This window comes from Coturnix japonica, chromosome 12, assembly GCF_001577835.2.
Source record: "Coturnix japonica isolate 7356 chromosome 12, Coturnix japonica 2.1, whole genome shotgun sequence".
In the NCBI taxonomy this organism is placed as follows: domain Eukaryota; kingdom Metazoa; phylum Chordata; class Aves; order Galliformes; family Phasianidae; genus Coturnix; species Coturnix japonica.
Window position 1 is genome coordinate 4,491,623 of NC_029527.1, and position 13,046 is coordinate 4,504,668.

The 13,046-nt window shown below is 42.5% G+C and overlaps 1 long non-coding RNA gene across 2 annotated transcripts; it reads right to left on the reverse strand.

The window, feature by feature from the left end:
* Positions 1-1,731: 1,731 nt before the first annotated feature.
* LOC116654010 lies at positions 1,732-12,472 on the reverse strand. Of its 2 annotated transcripts, XR_004308765.1 has the most exons (4): positions 12,143-12,472; positions 8,184-8,979; positions 7,850-7,996; positions 1,732-4,672 (listed from the first exon to the last, which is right to left on the reverse strand). It is a non-coding gene; the product is annotated as an uncharacterized LOC116654010 (long non-coding RNA). The 2 variants fall into 2 exon arrangements; XR_004308764.1 differs by having other exon boundaries at positions 8,184-12,472.
* Positions 12,473-13,046: the final 574 nt, after the last annotated feature.

Sequence of the window (13,046 nt, forward strand, 5' to 3'; positions counted from 1 at the left end):
GAATCGTATGAAAAAGGCCCGGAGTTGTGCATCAGCAGTTGGCTGCTCGGAGGAATAACACGGTGCCCAAGCACTGTGTGCTGAGTGTCAGGAACACATGGAGTGTGTGTGCTGTCCATTCACACCCATATTTTATCAGTCAAATTAAAACACGTTAGGAGAGTTGGTTCAGGTTGGATTGGCACCTGAGGTGAATGCCCCAACCTGAGGACAGGGAAGTAGTCAATGGGAAATACGCTTCTTAGTAGAATTCCATTTTTGTAAAGGTCTGAGCGTGGTTCCCGAAGTAAACAATCACGTTATGATAGCATCTAAACAATAAAGCACATAGAATGTTCTAAGAAGCATTCAAAATACGGCAGCACTGCTAATGTGAGGACAGAAGATTCTAACAATTCTAACTACCCCAAAACTGCCCAAAACTTGGTCAGAAGAGCAAGTGCTGCCATGCATGAGGTGCATAGAAAGCAGCTGCTCAGACATGCCTACGCATAATCAACGCTGTGGCTGTGTGAAGTACAAGGTTTGATCACAGACAGCCAAGGGACAGTTACGTGCTCCTTCAATACACTATTCAGAATCAGATCTTTAACCATGTTGTGCTCTTTGAAACAGGCATTTAAGAGATCCACACAGAGGACAACCCGTGCTCAAATTATCCTTAAGAAACAAGCAGTCGCTGCCGATTGAAGGACAAATCAACATGTGGGTACTTATGTCACAGGATATTTAGGTTTGGTGCTCTTAGGAATGACAAGTTGCATAGAAATAAAACATTTCTTAAGTTAACTTCGGTGTTTATTCTTTGTTTGTTTGGGAAAAAGGAAAACTAGTCCAAAGCACCTGAACTCTTAACTCTGTGATGCTTCCCATGGCATTAGATGGGCACAGTGTTACTGAGTGCTGCAGGCTCACTGTGTGTAAATGGATGCAGCCCTCCCTCCTTGGGAGAAAAGAGAAGAGGGAGGTAAACCAGCAGGGGAATACAGAGCTTGAAGAAGTTGTTTGACACAAATATCTGTTTTTTACCTAAGTACATATTTGGCTGGACAAGAAGGCAATGATAAAGCAGTATAATTTACGGAGAGCAAAATTACACAGGAAAGCAGGTAGAATAAGATTTTAAAAAGCAATTAACTGAAGGCATGAAGACAAACAAGGTATTTTTTTTCAGCAACCAGCAGCAGAAAGCCTGCAGGAATCAGTCGGCGTGTGAGAAAATGGCGTAACACAGGAAAGGCACCGAGGAGCTTTTTACTCAGCACAACACATTGCGGTCTGCTAGCGGTGTAAGGGAAGGGTTAATAACAATTATTATTAAAGTCAGTGACTCATTAAACAACCCGAATAGAAGAGAATTAGGAGTGGCTCCCTAGTAGGAAGGAACTGAACAATCGTTAGGAAGAACTCCTAATGAATAACCATGTCAGGGCAAGAACATGGAGATGAATGTTATCATTTCAGTCTTTGTTCGTCTGCTAACGAACTCAGGTCCCACCATGAGATGAATGTGGATGTAGGCAGTGGAATGGGCTATCCAGGGTAACCTTGGTGGGTACGTGTGCCTGGAGGTAACAGATCCATGTATTATTATCCATGAGAAATACTGGTTTGATCTGATTTCCCTTATTGTTTCTCCTCCTCTCTAACCCCGCTTTTCTTGGTTTTCCTCCGCTCTAACCCCGCTTTTCTTGGTTTTCCTCCGCTCTATCCCCGCTTTTCTTGGTTTTCCTCCGCTCTAACCCCGCTGCACGTCATCAAGTTGCTGCTGCCTCAGAACTTCACAGTCCTTGCTGGTGCTGCAGGAGCAAAGTTCCTGTCCCGTCTGCTTGCTGCTGGGTCGGAGGGTGGGCCACAGCTTGTCCTGCTGCAGGGCACTCATGTGCATTCTCACTTCAGCACACAAGGGGTCTTTTCTATTAGTATCTCCATATGCAAATACAGACATTTGGAAGTGAGCATCCGGGAAGTGCTGAGATTCCTGTGTTGGTTGAGATGTTAGCTGCCCTATTTCCCTTTCCTGTAATCTGACTGTAGTAGGGGTAGATTGTATGCAGAGATAAAATGGGCCCTATCTTCTCTCGTCCTCCATCCTTACCTCCATTTTTAGTATGTAAGTTTAATAAGTTGTTTCCTTTTTTCTGCCTTAATAAGTTATTTCCTTTTTTCCTTTGTTTTTCCTCTAAGTTATGGGCATGCCTGCCACTTACCCTGAAATAATGGTCCATCCGTCGCTGTATCTGGCTCAAGCCTTGTACCACAGCAGTTTCTACCAGGTGAGTGTCTACAAAGACCATCTCACTGACAGCTATGAACTGTATCAACTGATTTTGCACCATCATTGCTTGCTTTCCAGCAACCACATAGACTTTTTGCCTTTCTCAAGTTCTCTGTCTCTTAGAGAGAGACAGACTGAGGACTGCTAGCAAGGACTTTAAGAGGTGCACAGTAAATGACTGTTTACTGATTGTTTTCCTCTCTTCCCTCCCAGCTGGCCAAACAGACCCTGAGAGTTCTATGAAAGCTGTCAGTAAATTGTATGTCCCCTCTGCTTATCCACGACACTGTTCTGTTCTGCTTCTCAGGAAGTCCGCTCTCCTTACTTGCTTCATGCAAATGGGTGCTGATGGTGACTGTACAGGAAGAAGACGTGTTTTTTTCCCTCCTACTGGCACATACTTTTGCATTTACCTTAACAGAATGTCTGTTTATCCGAAGTACATTCTTCCCCATTACATTTTTCACTCTTAGTCAGAAGCCACGTTGTGGCAAGCTGTTTTATTTAATGCCTCTTCCTTTACTGTCACGGCAAGCACTGTTGTCTCTTTGTTAATTCCTCCCAAACTGTTAAATCTTCCCGAGCTGTTGTGCACTCATTGTGTTTTCCAGGTGTGTCAGTGGAACATTCCCATGAAGAAGTGCATCCCAATGGCCTGCACTGTGCAGTGGCCCACCAAAGGCACCAGTGATGGAATGATACCTTATTACTTAAGAATTCCACTTGGCATCTTCATTTTACAGCTCTGTTGTTCCTGTTACAGAAGCAGTATGATGTTTCCCTGTGTTTTGGTGGTGCCCAGCAGCCATGATAGCAGTTTGGTGCCAGCTGCTGCCCGTACACCTGGAGCGCTGCTGTGGCTATGAAAAAACCCCACATCACGTGCTGTAGTACCTGGTCCTCGTTCCTCCTCAGACAATACCTATTTTTATCTGTTTGGGAAAGAAAAAAACAAACAAGGTTTAGGAAATCTGATTTGCCTGAATGATCTGTACCACAGTTTGTAGTTCTTGTACTGACAGGCTGAGTGTGTCACAGCAGAGGGGCCGGGAGGAGCTTGGTGGTTGTGAGGCAGGGCTTACACGGCTGCTTGCTGGCAACCACTTCTGCACTGCACTCTTTATTCTGTTTTCCTGGGCCAGCTGACCTGCTAACATCCCCATCTAGTCTAGTTTTTTTCTCTTTCAGTCTTTTCCAAAGGCATCTGCCGCTTTCCAAATACTTTCTTTAGGCCATTCAAGTACCAGTAAAATATGCTAGGCCAACATTCAAATCCTTTGTGGATGGAACATATCTGAAAACATGCCACTTGCTGTGGGGTGGCAGAGGAGGAGAAAAGATCCCTGCAAGCCTGCTGTGAAGGCCGTGTGAAGATGGAGCGGTGTGTACCCCGAGCACCCAGGGAGAGGATGGTGCTTTGGGAAAAGCAATCGCTACGCCAGCAGAACAGCAAAACACTAAACTTGAGGTTATGCTTAGAGACAAACCTGCCGGGCATTGAACATCCAGCAAACCATAATATCACTGTAGCAAACCTCCAGGGCAAACCAATGACTGGCAGCAAGTCCCCCAAGTGTATGGGAAAGGCGGCCGCACAGGGAGGGGGCATGGGATGACGGCTGGAAGAATTCCTCCTTTCAGAGAACAAGCAGTGCTTTCACAGCCATGGTGCACGCTATGCAGATTACATCAGGTCCATTTGCCTGCTTTAATTATTTTAAAAAGAAACAAAAGCATGAAAATTTTCAGATCTAAATTTGAGTTTTTAAGAGTAAAAGCATAAATAATAAAGGCATTGTGGAGCCGGCAACAGGAGCTGGTGGAGAGCGATAGGATTAGTTCTTAGAAAACCTGGAACAGTAGCATGCTGTTCCCTTGGTATTAATGACTACTTGTGTGAGACACACAAAAAGCCAGTATTTGAAGTATATTCTGCAGTGCTTTATGTAGGGGAATCAGCGGTAGTACAGCTACTAACAAGTTACTATAGCTAGATACTACAAGGAATACAATACCTTTGCAAGTGGTGTAATCAGAAGAGATTGTAGAAGCTAAAAATGTGTACTTGAACCATTTCAGAAGAGCAACTCTAACATTTTAAATACATGTCATTTCTGTTGACATCATTTATGCAGTTAATACGAGTATCTAGAGCACAAGTGACAGATCTCACTACCTAAGCATGGAGTAAGGATGCTACTAGGTTCAGGAATACCATCCAAGCCAGACCTTGGCTTTCAATCTGCTACAGTAATTCAATTCTTCATCTTACCCAGATAAGTCAGTGTTGCTTGCCGAAGTGCCATCCATTCCACCAAGGGTCTCACCATGTATTGGCCTTAAATTCCAGATTGTCACCCCTGAGACCTTTGCTACAGTAGCTTCCCAAGTGCTCTATAAACCAAGCAAAGTAAGTAAGTAAATAAATAAATAGAATTGTTTTGAAACATGGAGTATAAAGTGGTGGAGCAGTGGATGGCCAGATCTGCATGTATGCTCCCAATAGTACTCAGAAATCCTCACATTCTGAGACAACAGGCAGGACACAAGGGGTGCTTTGTGCCCTGCCCACAGCCCAGCTCCATGCAGGGCTGCAGTGGGCACAGGGCAAAGAGAGGCAGCAGAGTCCTCCTGCTGCCCTGCAGCCCCATTAGCCTGCTCTGTGCTGCAGCACATGGATCAGAGAGCTGCTAATTGTGTCCTAATGACAGCCTAAATGACACTGCTGATCATTTCAGAAACATCAGATCACTAATCACTAGCAGCCTGTGTGGTGCTTTAAGCTCGAGGAGCCCTTAAAAGCATGAAGTGACATTATTAACATTCACAGTGGCCTTCCAGGTTCCAAACCCACAGCCTTGTGCTCCTTGCCCAGCCTCTTCCCTGCCTGCCATAGGTGTTCTGCACCCCAGAAAGACAAGAAAGAGCAGCAATAAAAGATTGCTGACATTTGTTTGACATTTGTGCTGGTCAAGATGTTTATACATATACAGCATAGTATCAGTGAGACGAAAGTACGTATCTTGCCCCTGTAACAGATATCTAGTAATGAAATGGAAAAAGCCCTCCTCTGAAATACGTGCTTTTAGCTTTTTATTTGAGCTCAAGGATAGAGGTTAACTGTAGAGCAGGAAATTTTAAATGCAAAACCAAAACCATCAGATTTTTGAAAAGACTTTTACTGCTACAAGAGAAAAGGAGGTTTGTTTTCTCATTGGAAAATAAAACGCTTGTAAATAAATACTAATGTTGGGATTTTTTTGGTGAAGATTTATGTGAGATTAATCCCTTTACAGTCCTACAGCGTATTAGGTTTCTCTAATCTACCCTCAGTTTATGTGAGATGAAGGAACAGCAGGGAGTGAGGAGCAGGCACTGAGTTGCTTGCCCAACTTGCCAATTGCACCCCCAACTTTTGCTGTATTAATAGCCATGTTACAGCCAAATCAGAATATAAGTTCTAGGATGGGCAGCGCATGCTGAAATAGCTTCAGAACTGGGCTGCAGTCAAAGGGAGCCTGTGGTTTTAGTTTTAAACCGGTTAAGCATATTTTAAATTGAATAAGCATTGTCAGAACTAATCATATCTCATACCCAGTGTTCCTCGGACAGAGCCTCATCCCGGCCTGCAGCTGAGTGGTTTTAGTGCCACTGGGCTGACCGACTCAGTGAGGGTCACCCGTTTACCTGCTGGGAAGAAAAAGCCCGTATCTGCCTGAGTGGTTACCAGGCTGTGGTAACCAGGTAACAGCTTAGCAAATTTGAAGAAAATATCAGCAGAGTAACTTTGCATGGAGGTAGATGAGCAATGCTCAGACAGCCTCCCCCATTCCCCAACCATACACCAACAGCATCTTGAGGAGCTGCAGGGGCCATTTTTCTCCCATTCCCTTTGTACCAAAACACCAAGCCCCACAGTGTGTCTGCAAAGCATCCTCCTCACAAGCTGATTATTGTTCTTACAGTGTTGTGAACAAGCACCAGAGCTTCACGTGGAGCTGAAACCCGGCACCAGTGTGATGCGAGATGTTCACCACAGTGAGTGTCCATCACCAGGCAGCATGCACAGCCTGCAGGAAGGGGACTGCTGTGCAGGTCTGGGTGTCCCTAAGAATGATGGCATTACTGTAAGCACTGCTCACTTCAATTTGTTTCATCTCACACAGCTGAAAAACACTTCACAGTTTAATTGTTTTGCTTAGGTCTTATACTACCAAGGAACCCCAAAGTGCCTAATGGCACACAGTACTCCCAGTACTCTTTACAGGCTTGTGTAACCTGGTTCTCTGACAAAATGCAATTAAAGAGAAACGTGTAAAGCACTTGGCATGAAGTGGTCAAAGTTTGTTAACATGTACTATTTAGAATGAAATCTAACTTAGAAGCAAATAACACTATAACTCAACTTCGCGCATTTCAGTAAGAACTACTTAACGGAGAAGCATTTTTACTGTTAACAAATATGTTCTATAAGATTTCATCTTTAAGATCCAAACGAATTTAGAGGCTGTCTTTGAAATGTTGCAAGATGAAGCCAACTTCACTGACTTGACTTAATCTTTGCTCTCAATTATACCAGAGTCAACAATTCCTTACTGTAACTTAATACTGAATAAGTGTTCTTACTGACTGCTGAGATGGAGTGGGAGGAGGAGCCCGGCAACAGTAGAACTCTGTTACTCGTGCTTTTATTTACAGCAGCAGTTCGTATACTTAGTGGTTTTTATTTTTAGGCAGGAGAAATATAAAATATTTGTGAGGCTCAGATTATTGTGTTTGAAGATTTTTGGTCTGAAAAGTTCTGTGATTCCTCTCACAGAGAGGGAACATCTCTGGCTTCTCAAACGATCCGCAGACTCTCTGAGGCAGATAGTTTTAAGGCATGTGTTTTGGACTGTGCTAACTTACAAACATGTACAATTAACATAGCTTTCTTGTTATGGCATTCAAGTTACCAGATCAGGATGATACATTAAAAAAGCATGCAGATAAGGCATCATTTGCCCAAACATGTCATCAGAAACTGCCTTTCTGAAGGTATGTCTCAAGCAGAAGAATGAAAACAGATATATGATACGCTTCTGTTTCAGGGCAGTCAGTACCACCATGATGCAGACTTCTCCCTTCATGACTTCCTAAACTCAGTACTGACAAAGGGGACTAATCTGAATTCTCAGAAGCATTATACTGAACTCTCAGTTAAGTACAAAAAGTCTTGAAAATATATTTGGTGGAGAACTGAGCCCAGCTGACAGTACTGGGGAAAATAAGGTTTTCTTTGGCATGGGACACAGCACCATGACAGCCTCTGTACTTTGGAAGTGTCTCTAAAATATATCAGATTATTTCTCTCCCTTATAGTCTCCTCCTAAATAAAAATAGAGTTATTCAGCTTCTTCACAATGCTCAGGAAAAAAAGAAGTTAAAAATAAATCTCAGTTCCTTTTAGCGCACAGACCACGGCTGTCTTTTTACCTTTAAGGATAAAGCACGCTGGTCCCATTGCCCTCTTCAAAGCAGTAGGAAGGTTTTTTGCTGTTTGAGGGGCAGTTCCCAGTGATCTGTACTTACAGCAAGGAGAACAGCAGTAGTGGCAGAGAGAGTGGTAATCTTTGCTGCTTGCAGGACTGTCGCGACACGTCTGACTCCATCACCAGAGAGTTGGCATATAAATGGAATGAAAAAAATCACTGAAATTCTTTGATGTTGCACATGAATCTGAAAGGAGTAGGAGAGTTTGTTTTTAAAAGGAAATTAATGAAAGACGTAAAGATATGCAAAACAATGGGTGGTATAAAAGAAGACTGGGAAATTCTGATTTTTCTCTCAAGGTAAGGAAAGCGGGCATTCACAAAGGGAGGTATATTATGCTAAAAACTAAGCAAAACACAAAAGAACCTATTACCTGTTTGATTTCACACTGTGCCGTTGCTGCCAAGCCTGCCACCTGACTCAGCACAGCCACACCGGGGACCCCAAACCAGCTCTGCTCTGCTGACCACAATCACCACAGGTCACATCCATGAGACGCTGCAGTGCTGAAAGCTCATGACTTGAAGTGAAGGACTTTGCAGGAGATAAAAGCAGGTGCAGAGAGGTCCTTGTCATCAGAAAGTCTGCTGAAATTATACCATGTTCCTTGGAGGAAGTGCTATGTACGGGGTATTTACATCTACCAATGGCCATGGCAGAATATTTCCGAGGAAGCCCCTTGATAATATTTTGGCAGCATGAGAGTTGTTGTTTGTTTTTTTCCCCAATTGCAAATGTTGCTCCATCTGCCACAAAGCCAATGGTTCCAGCCTGCCTGCCCTCAGTCTGGGGCACTACACAGAAACATGGTGCGTGGTGCTGGGTGATCAGCTTCCATTCCAGCACAAATAAAATCTCCTATCCACTGTACATCTGGGCCCGAGCAGGTGGGTGAGCCCAGCCAAGGGACCATGGGGCACACTGCTCACCGCATCCCATCTCCTTGTCTTGGTTCAGCACAGCTGATCATTCTTTTCTTTTCTGTTCTTTCTTTCTTTCTTTCTTTACAATCCATCGCCAGAACAAGAAAAAAAGGAACACAATTCCTTAAACTCAAAAAGATACATCCAGTGGAAAAAAACAAGCTCAATTCCAAAATGACTATTTCAGCGATGACTTGTAATCTGTGCAGTTTCATCTATTTGATAATACCCGGCTTAGCATTAGATCTAAAAAAAGAATGAAATGAGGAAATCATTCCTTTGATATGCATTAAATTATTCAGTTAGTAAATTAGTGAATCTTATTCTGAGTGTTATTAGCTATTAGCATGTTATGCTTCTTGATGTTGTTTATGAAGAATGCATATGAAAATGAGGAAAAGATTTCCCTTTTGAAGTTGCTGCCACTTGAGTTGTTGACATCTCCCTTAATTGGTGGCTGTCCTCTTGAACGCAGTATTCTACTCTCTGTTTTGGTGAGATTCCTAACTTTTAATTTCTCCTCTCATTGATTAGACTTTTTTCTCTTATTGAACAAGTAACTACCAAAATAATGAACCTTTTTCAAGGGAACCATGTTCTCCTAATATATTTATTAATGATTGTTTTCCCCACTTCTTGTACATAGGCTTTTTTCATTAGAATTCCAAGGTCAGATCAGGGCTGCTCGAACCACACCTGGGACCACTGCAGGCTGCAGGAACCTTGCTGTAGATTTCAGTAGGGACAAAATTAGCCCTTAGGAATTAAAAAAGAGTTTGGCCTTCAGTTTGCATTAGAAATATGCCTATTATCTAGGGAAACCTGCAAACATTTCTTCAGGCTCCAGTGTAGGGGTTGAGGAGGAAGTGAGAGTTGGGGAAGGACAACAAGGTAAATCCATCTGAACAAGGACACCGCCTTCAAAGGACCTGCTGATTTCAGACACAGGGCCAGCGAGCCTCCATTGCAACGCTGGATCTCCAGCACTGGAGATGTGTGCCTCTCTTTTATTTAAAGTCAGTACTGGTATTAAATCCATTGAAAATTCAAATCCATTCAAAATAACAGTCCTTCTGCATAAGAAGTTATTTTCCACTGGAGAATGAAGGAACTTCAATAAGAATATATTTTGTCTTAGAAACTAGTGACCATCTTGCACTTGCAACTAGAGAGCACAGCAGATAATAAAGCCTTCTGGCACGTTATATGTTGCTGCAGTGATCTGATCCCACTTTGTTCCTGTTTGGCTTCTATAAACCTTCTTGCCCCTTTCCTTGCTCTTGTCTTTAACCTCAAAATCTGCCTTGCACTCTGCCAGCTGTTCTCTTCCTGCTGAAATGCAATCTCATTTTGGCACACTAGGCCAGTTGCTCTTTCAAAACAGACCATCACCATCATCCTTTTGCTTTCTCTGCCTCCCTGCCTTCTCCTGGTCTCTCTCCCTGCTTCCTTGACCCTTCATCTTTAAGGAGTCTCCAACACAAGTGTAAATTCACCTGCCATTCCTAGACAGACTTGTCTTCTGTTCCAACTAGCACCTCAGCTCACGTCCTGGCATTTCTTCTTGCTACTCTCTTCAGCCTTCCTTTGGTTTGTGCTCCCCTGTCACATGAGCACATTCCAGTTCTTTGCTTTACCAGCAAGACCAGCTTCCTCCAGCTCCCTTGTTCCCTGATAGCCACTGGCACTACCTGAGTTCACATCAGCCACGAAGCTGCCTCCTGACCTTCCTTAAACACATCAGCATCACCTTTCAAACTGAAAATCCATATGAAAATAGGAAAAACTGAGGGGAAAAAAACCACCCAAACAACCAATCAAAATAAAAAACAACCCAAAAAAGCAAGATGATCCAGTGTGGCTGGTTCTATACAGCTGACACCAAACCATTACAGAGTTATGTCTTACAGGGAAGCTTCACTTTGGAGAAAAGCAATGTTTGTAGAGAATAACTGTATTTTGTACAATGCTATTAAGGTAGCTGTTAAAAGTTATATGTTGTAGTCTAAAATACTGCAGTGCGGCTCACAGAAGAGCCAGCATGGACTGTGAAGTGGCCTTACATGGTGATCTATTTCTGCCAGAATATAATATAAGCTATTTCAAGAACCCACTTACAAGTAAGCTGCCTGGGTAGAACCCTGCATCACTGAAATCAATAGGAGTTTTGCCAGTGACATCAGTCGAATGAGGTTTTCCTTTCATTTTTAGCTTGTGCAGAATTAAATATTGGGTCAGGAAAACAGCATGCAAGTGCCAGTGATTTTAAATACAGCATTTGCTTAGGAGGATTACTAAATGGAATTTGCAAAGTGATTTGTTAATGGAAGTTATTTTGTTAATTCATCCAGATTTCCTCCTTGGTTGAAGTGCTTCAGCGTATCTCTGCTGCACCACTAAGAGCTGCGTGCTCCAACTGCTGGCCTTCAGCTTGAGACAGCACCGCGCTTCCCTTCCCAGTGGAAAAGCAACAATAGTGGCCATTAATAGGACAAATTCATAGCTTAGGAGGTTTGCAAGCATCTAAGTGCTGCATGTGCTATGATAATTTATCTTTGAACTTGTTAGTAACAATGCATAATTAACAAGTAAGCTGTAGGAACATGCAATTGCTATGCATTTACATGGTATGTGCCAGGCATTGTGGTGTAATTACAGAGTCTATACCTGCTCTGTAGAACGAGGTGCACGGTGCAGTGTGTGCTCTATTTTATATTATTTCCCACAGCTGCCCAGTGAAGCATAGCACAGCATAGCAGGGTTTAACGACACGCTTTGCTCCAGTGGAGACAATCCACAAGGATGGAGCTGCACAGACCTGTGCCCAGCACTGGCATTTGGGTGTCACTGTATGTCCAGCTCGCTTGGGTGGCGATGCACATGGAGCTCAAGTTACTCAGGCTTCGGATTGCTGCCCTTTCAGTGATATAAATGGAGTTGACTATGCAGTACGGCAATGTTTTCCTCTCATATACAATATGATGCATCCGTGTAAGAATTACAGGTAAAAGAATGAATGAAAAGGAACTATTTTCTATGAAGTTGCATGGGACAGCTTCTTTGCCCTAAAATTCTTTAGGATCAGAATACCAAATGTGAAGCTGTATAATGTAGACAATGTATAAAGTGCAAAGAAATCTGATGCATCTCCAAGCTCAGTCTTCTTTTACTTGATTCAGCATAAACTGCATGTAAAAATAAATTCAAATATTATATTTGTGATTCACTTTTGGCAGGAAAAGGAATCGTGTGCTTGCCAAAGTGACACAAGAATTTCTGTGCCCAGTTTCTAAAACGGTGTCATCAGAACACAGATATGAAGTATGTGAGCAGAAAATACAGACCGTGGTGGGCACAGACACAACACTACTCTGGGTATAGAACTGACTTTAAAGAAACACTGACGTACCTGTTGATGCTTATGAAATCAAATTCAACTTCAGCATGCAGGGAAGCAACCTAAGAGTGGCTGAGTCTCCTCCATGTGGAACAAAAAGCTTCTTCCTGCAGCAGACCAAATGGTCCAGAATAAATGAATCCCATGTCACTTACCAGCACCAAGAGTTAACGTTTCAGTCCATCTCAGAAGATATAGCTCAGGAAAGTTGATAAGGTGCACTAAGTCCTTCCTATACTGATGAATTTGAAGATAATTTCTGAAGAAGCTGATTTGAAAGGAAAACATAACCTCCTTTTGGAAAAATTCCTACCTGTTAATTGCTTTATGACTTGTATTCCTCAGTATATATATATATATATATATATATATATATATATATATATATATATATATCTGTATATATATATATTATATATATATATATAATTATTTTTTAAGGTTTTCATAAAGTGTACTTCTTGCAAAGGACCTGGGAAGAGATACCCACACATGTCCTAGGTACAAACACAGACACCACCGAGATTTCACAACATGTTAATTTCCACTTCTTCTATGTAAAATCATGAAGTGCCTGTGTGACAGCTGCAGCAACTGTTTACATTATCTAAAATACCAGCACAGTGTTTTCGCTGCATACCAACAAGAGCCGAGGCCCATATTCTACAAACGTTTTCAAAGGAAATATTTGAGGCGAGCTGCCAGCCCTGGGTTGAAATTCTCACTGCGGTTAATGGTGGCATGCAGGGCTGGGGTTGACTTTTACCTACTTTTCAATATTGCATGTGCATTCCAGTGCTTTCCTTGTGAGAGGACACATGGTATACACTCAAATCCCTCTAAACAGTGAATTCTTACAGACTTTTATCTGAAAAAAAAAAAAAAAAAAAAAGCTATTTTTCAAGCTGAGAAGGGC